Source organism: Octopus bimaculoides, chromosome 3, assembly GCF_001194135.2.
Source record: "Octopus bimaculoides isolate UCB-OBI-ISO-001 chromosome 3, ASM119413v2, whole genome shotgun sequence".
Classification (NCBI taxonomy): Eukaryota; Metazoa; Mollusca; class Cephalopoda; order Octopoda; family Octopodidae; genus Octopus; species Octopus bimaculoides.
The window spans coordinates 28472085-28478571 of NC_068983.1; the positions used below are offsets into that span (position 1 = coordinate 28472085).

Here is a 6487-nt window from a genome sequence, read left to right on the forward strand (position 1 = left end):
TATATATATAAATACGATGGGCTTCTTTCAGTTTCCATCTACCAAATCCACTCGCAAGGCTTTGGTTGGCCCGAGGCTATAGTAGAAGACACTTGCCCAAGATGCCACACAGTGGGACTGAACCCGGAACCATGTGGCTAGTAAGCAAGCTACTTACCACACAGCCACTCCTGCGCCTATTTATTCACATTGTTTTGAATTAATGACATCATTTTATAGCTTCAAGATTTTAATGGTGCGTTTGTATATTGTTAGGCTGACATTGTAGGGTAAGAGTGAGAGGTTGAATCTGGTCAGTTAATCTGGTCAGTTTCAACATAAAACAGGGAGAATATTTGGGCTGGATATGGCCGGATTAAATGCTAAAGGGTTAAAGACACATTCTCTCCATATCATCTGTTGTTGCTCAATGTTGGTTAGACTTACCTGGCTTGTAGTATAATGCTCAACACCAGGCCTTAATTGATTGTAATATTTTGAAGATGTTTGCATCCTAATAGAGCACAAAACATGTTCGATTGCATTAAAATTGTTGACAGAGATGCACAAAGAGAAAACTGAAGACCTACCAGAGCTAATAAACAAAAGAGATTTCTGATGCAGCATGGTGATATACATGTGTGTGTGTGCATGTGTATACACACACATATATGTATATGCATATGTAAGTATGTATGTGTGTATGTATGTATGTATGTATGTATAAAACCATTTTTGTTTCCCATGCTATGATATACTTGGTCAACTAATAATCTGTATGAAAGTTGATAAATATCTACAATTCCATGATGGCAATGTAGTATATCACTGACAAATGATGATATCTGAAGATGAAAAACATTTATCATTTATTTGAAAGAATCTTAGCTTGAATATTAATGTAGACATGACTAAGACAGCTTAGAATTGATTCTAGCCTTTATTTCTATTGATTCAAGCAATACTGACATCATTTGACTTCTCTACTAGAGATGAAAAAAATTGTAAAAATCAGGAAAGAACATTTATTTTGAATTAGATCGACAAATCTACTTTGATATAAGAAGAAAATTTTTTCTAATAATCTTTGTATTATATTCTAATATTTTTGTATATTTTAATTGGTGACAGACAATTTCTATAAAACTTTGTTGAATTTTATTGAACTTTTCATCTACAACACACACACACACACACATACACACACATATATATACATACATATACACACACATATATATGTATGCATGTATGTATGTATACACACATATATATATATATATATATCCATACACACACATATACATATATACATACATATGTGTGCATGTGTATATCTTTGCGTATATATATGTATGTACACACATATGTATATACACGCACAGGTAAAAAGAGAAAAAAATAATCTATAAATTTTGTTTATAATTTGTTTTTTTAGGTCAAATTGATAAAAAATTTATTTGTTATAAAATTTAGAACTGCAGAGGATAATAGTTAGGATTATAGGCTATCAAAAGATCAAGCACAATATAAATTTTTCTTCAGATTAAAATTATCTATTTACGAAATTATACAGGAAGATGGTAATAAATATTTGAGAATAGGTAATAAATATTTTGGAAATGGTAATAAATTTGTCATCTGAAATATTTACTATAAGAAGTGTTTGAAGATAACAAAATTTAGAATGGAAATATTTGAGAAAGCACTTTTTGGTTTCTTTATGTTTCTAGAAATACGGCTGAAGGTAGTGAGGTAGTCTAAGTACAAAGAAAAAAGAGGAATTTTAACCTCACTTTCAGTTAAGTATATTTAGAAGTAATAGTTAAACCATGCTTGAGTGATGAGGTCTAATAAGACTGGGATATGTGTTAAGTTGTCATAGTATTACTCAATGTCAGATTCACTCCAGGCATGATTGTGTAGTAAGAAGCTTGCATCCCAACCACAAGGTAAGTATATACATATGCATGTGTGTGTGTGTGTGTGTTTGTCCCCCACCAACACCTGACAACTGGTGTTGGTGTGTTTACATCCCCATAATTTAGGGGTTTGACAAAAGAGACTGATAGAATAAGTATCAGGCTCAACGAAAAAATAAGTATTGGGGTTGATTCCTTCAACAAACCATTCATCCAGGTGTAGCCCCAGTCTAATGACTGAAATAAGTAAAATGTAAAAGATGAATATAATTCAAAGATAATCATTTCTGTCTGTCTTGATCAAAATTAGTTATTAAGATAATTATTTTTCCTCTTCTGTACAGGTGTGATTTTAATTAATTAAAAAATTTCTATTAGAAGACCAGCATAAATTAAGAATGTTAGTAAAATGGGTATTAACATACATTAAGTATGTTAGTGTCTACTATACTCAGACATTATCCAGTTAACATAAATAGAAAATGAACACTTAGCACAAAAGAAAATATATTTATTCCAAGGTTTTAACAATTTTCTTGATCTACCTCAGAGATTCTTTCACTTAGCTTTACTGTCTATTAGTGAGTTCTTTGATTTTCCTTAATTGTGTATTTTATTATTTGTAAACCTTTAAAGGTGACAGACTGGTAAAATTGCAAAGTAATTGAACAATGTAATTTTTTATAACACTTTATACTCTGAGTTCAAAGTGTGCCACAATCAACTTTGCATTTCACCTCTCAAAAGTCAATAATAATAAAAAAAAAAGCTCTAGTGAAGTACTGAACTTAATTAAATTGATTTACACCCTCTGCTTAACATTTCTGGCCCTGCGCATATATTGATAATTATTATTTGTTAACTTTAAATTGCAGCAAATTATTATAACTATAATTCTTATCTTTCAGCTAAGGACCAATCTCCTAAAACTTTACAGACACTGCAAATCATATAACATATGTGCTAATGCCATGTTAAAAGCACCCAGTACACATTGTAAAGTAGTTGGCATTAGGAAGGGCATCCAGTTGCAGAAACCAGGCCAAATCAGATTGGAACCTAGTGCAGCTCTCTGGCTCACCAGCTCTGGTCAAACTGCCCAAGCCATGCCAGCATTTAAAATGGATGTTAAAAAGGATGATGATGATGATGATATTAACAGATTTGGAAGCATTTTGTAAATAAATACTATCTATTTCCCACTTATCATATAATCAGCTCACTGTTAGGTCCTCATACATTTGTTAACCTTTATGATAGTATCTATATACATGGATACTAATAATGTTCAATGTCCAAGAAAAACAAATCCAGTTTTCATATTATTTTGTGTTGCGTTTTATTAACAAAAAAATTCTCCTTTTTTTCACTTGGAAAATTTTAGCACATATTTTGTTGTATCTTGGTAGTCATTATGCCAATAATGACAAATTGTTATATAAATTGGTCAGAATAACTTTCAATAGCTTCATATATTATTATTGGACATGAAAACATTTGTTATATATTTAGTCTAATTATTCCAGTGATCCCTTAATAGTTCCACAGAGGCCAGCAAGATTAATAAGTTTCATTAATAATGCAATTCAATTTATGATGAGTTAGTAGCAGTTAATAAATTGTTGATCCTTATATAAAAAAATTGTGTCCAAAACTATGAGTATCCCAGTTCTAAAATGGGCACACTATGTCCCAGCATGTTGTAAGAGGTGACTAAAAGAGTTAGGAACAAGAAGGGCACCCAACCATAAAACACTGCTTCAGAAAAACTGTCCCATCAATACCAGCATGAAAAGGTGTACGCAAATGTTGCTGATGAAAGATGATGATGTCCTGTCATCTTTTTTAAGATAATAGGACATGTTAGGATTACTTGGTTGTGTTTCTGGCAAATCAAAAAACAAGATTTATATCTTCACTTCAGTTTTTTTTTTTAGTATCATAAATTTTAAGTATGAGATTTTTCACAAAATTTAAAATAGCTTCCTTAAGTACTCACATATACAGGAATGAATTTTACATGTTCTAAATGGTTGTAACAAAAACAAATATTTAAAGTCATTGTTATTATTTTATCATTAGTTTTTATCTATTTTTCTGACCTATCTTGTCTGGAATAGTTTTTCAAAAATGTGTGCTATTTGTACAACCTGTTTGCCAGCCTGGACAACTTGAGACAAAAAAGTTATGCACCATAGCTTCTTTTTTTTTTGTTTTATATGGCTTAGTCAGAAGGTAAAGAGCATTGCACATACATTTTTCAGGATCACAGAGATCGATGGAGCAGGAGAGGGAAATAAAAACCAGAACACATGAACTCATGAGTTGCTGCCATAGGAAAAGGCACATTGAGATATCAAGCTATCCTCAAGCTGAAGATCAGATACAAATGCTTGAAACAGAGTGGACTCAGCTTAAAATTAATGGTAGTGTATAAATAATATGACAAATTAAGTCTACTGTCCAACGATGAACATTGTCTGATCTACTTATGCATATGTCAATCTACCCAATTTCTACCATAAAGCTTGAGTCAACCCAAATCTATAATAAAAAAGAGAGTTGCACAATGGAATGATAACCAAAACTCTGTGATTGCAAAGTATCTTCTAATGTCCCCACCACAATACACTAATTCATATAGTCTGGTTTGATTTTATGACTACATATAAAATAAAGTTGGCATCAGAGTTAACGTTTAACACCAACACAATACTAAAACTAACACAAAATTCTAACCAGTTCATTCTGAAAGGATATTACAGTGAAGACATCGAAGAAATTACACTGGTATTATAGCAAAGTTGCATTTGCGAGTTACTAACCGACGTAGGTCAATATTAAACTGTATCTAAATCAAAACGTAAATTAAAATTCATGAAATGTTACTTCATAATACACCTTATTACACACACACACACACCATCAACATCATCTTTTTAATGTCCAATTTTTCCATGCCACCATGGCTCAGATGGAATTTGTTGAAGCAGATTTTTTTACAGCTGGATGACCTTCCTGTTGCCAACCCTCATCTGTTTCAAGTAAGGTAATATTTCCCCATGACCAGATATGTTTTCATAGAAGATTGGAATTGAAGGACAACTCTCGTATGACAGTGAAATTTGCTTGCAATCATCACATGATATCGAATCAAAACCATGTTATAGTTCTAAATATCAATGAAGCCTGAAAATTAATGACAGGTTTGAATGAATATTTAATGATCTACTGATCACTCAGAACGTTTTTAATGACTTAGAAACTTGAGAAAAGACAGCTCACTTTTGACCTTTTGCAGATCCTGTGAGGCTATAGAAAAGAGAAAGAAATTTAGGTTCACACATTTGATTGAAATGCTTTCAGCAGAGCGGACTCCACTAAAAACAGCTAACAACCAGCTGGTGATGTTAAACCAGGCAATGAATTAAATCTGGAAGCAACAAGCTTCACTTCTTAATAATAGTTTGATCTGTACAGTAAAGTGATTTCCCAGTTGTCTTTGAATATGTAACATTATTAAAAGTTCAGCACCCTTTATAATACACTTCTGAACTTATAATTTTATTCTGTAAATGAACAAAGAAAGCTCATTGAAATAGTTTCAAATTTTGGCAGAAAGTTAATAATTTTAGAGATGGATGTAAGTTGATTACATCAGCCCCAGTACTTGACTGGTACTTTTTTTTTTTTTGATCCAAGGAGTGATGTATAGTAAAGTTGACCCAAACAGAATTTGAACTCTGGAAGTAATGGGTCAGACAAAATACTGCAATGTTCTGATTCTGCCAGCTTGCCACAGTTATGTTCATTGAAATAATGTTGTATTGGGTAAGCCATGTAGCACAGAAAAGTGAAGAAGGCATGAAGAAATAAGCTGAGTTCAGCTTTCAAGACAATAAGTGAGTTGATAAAAAAAAGAATGAATGAATGACAGCAATATGCTATATGGCAGATCCATTTAAACCATATGAGAACAGGAAGCAGTAACATACTGAAACATTAAAATGTACACAGATGCACAGATATGCTCAAAGAAGTGCAGTTTATTACAAAAGTGGTTGTAACTCTTTCATAGAAATATCCAAAGCAATAACAATCCAAAACATTATTTCCATCAAATGGAAGAAAAACTAAAAGCTGATATAATGTTCGAGGTTATAAGACCTAGATAGACATTTATATGAAGGTTACCAACTCAAAGGATGTGAATAGCTAATCCAGTATCAGAAGAAACAAAAGCTATTCATAGGCAGATACTTCAGAATCCTAATTATAAGTTATTATTTGTGAATATCATTACTTTATCAAATGTCAAAGCAATAATTATGAAAAGTTGAAGATGTCGGGCAATAACAATGAGAAAAAAACATAACTCATTTAATGTGACTAATACAAATTCAGTTTTTAAGTAGACCATTGAAAATATGAGAACCTTTCTTAAAATGGGATCCTCAAAGCAGGAAGTAATTCTACTATATATCATGTATTTGTGCGTGTGTTAGTGTGTGTATATATACATATGTACATGTGTGTGTGTGTGTATATGTATATATATATATATATATATATATATATATATATAT

At 31.6% G+C, this 6487-nt stretch overlaps 1 protein-coding gene and 1 long non-coding RNA gene across 4 annotated transcripts in view; one reads left to right on the forward strand and one right to left on the reverse strand.

The window, feature by feature from the left end:
* The window catches only part of LOC128247272 (uncharacterized), a 97096-nt gene extending 93744 nt beyond the window's left edge, over nt 1-3352 (forward strand). Inside the window, exon 3 of the long non-coding RNA XR_008263628.1 lies at nt 2810-3352. This is a non-coding gene — a long non-coding RNA (uncharacterized LOC128247272). The remainder of the gene's footprint in view (nt 1-2809) is intronic.
* The window catches only part of LOC106876727 (uncharacterized), a 1061911-nt gene that overhangs the window by 459415 nt on the left and 596009 nt on the right, over nt 1-6487 (reverse strand). The gene's annotated exons all lie outside the window — the stretch shown is intronic.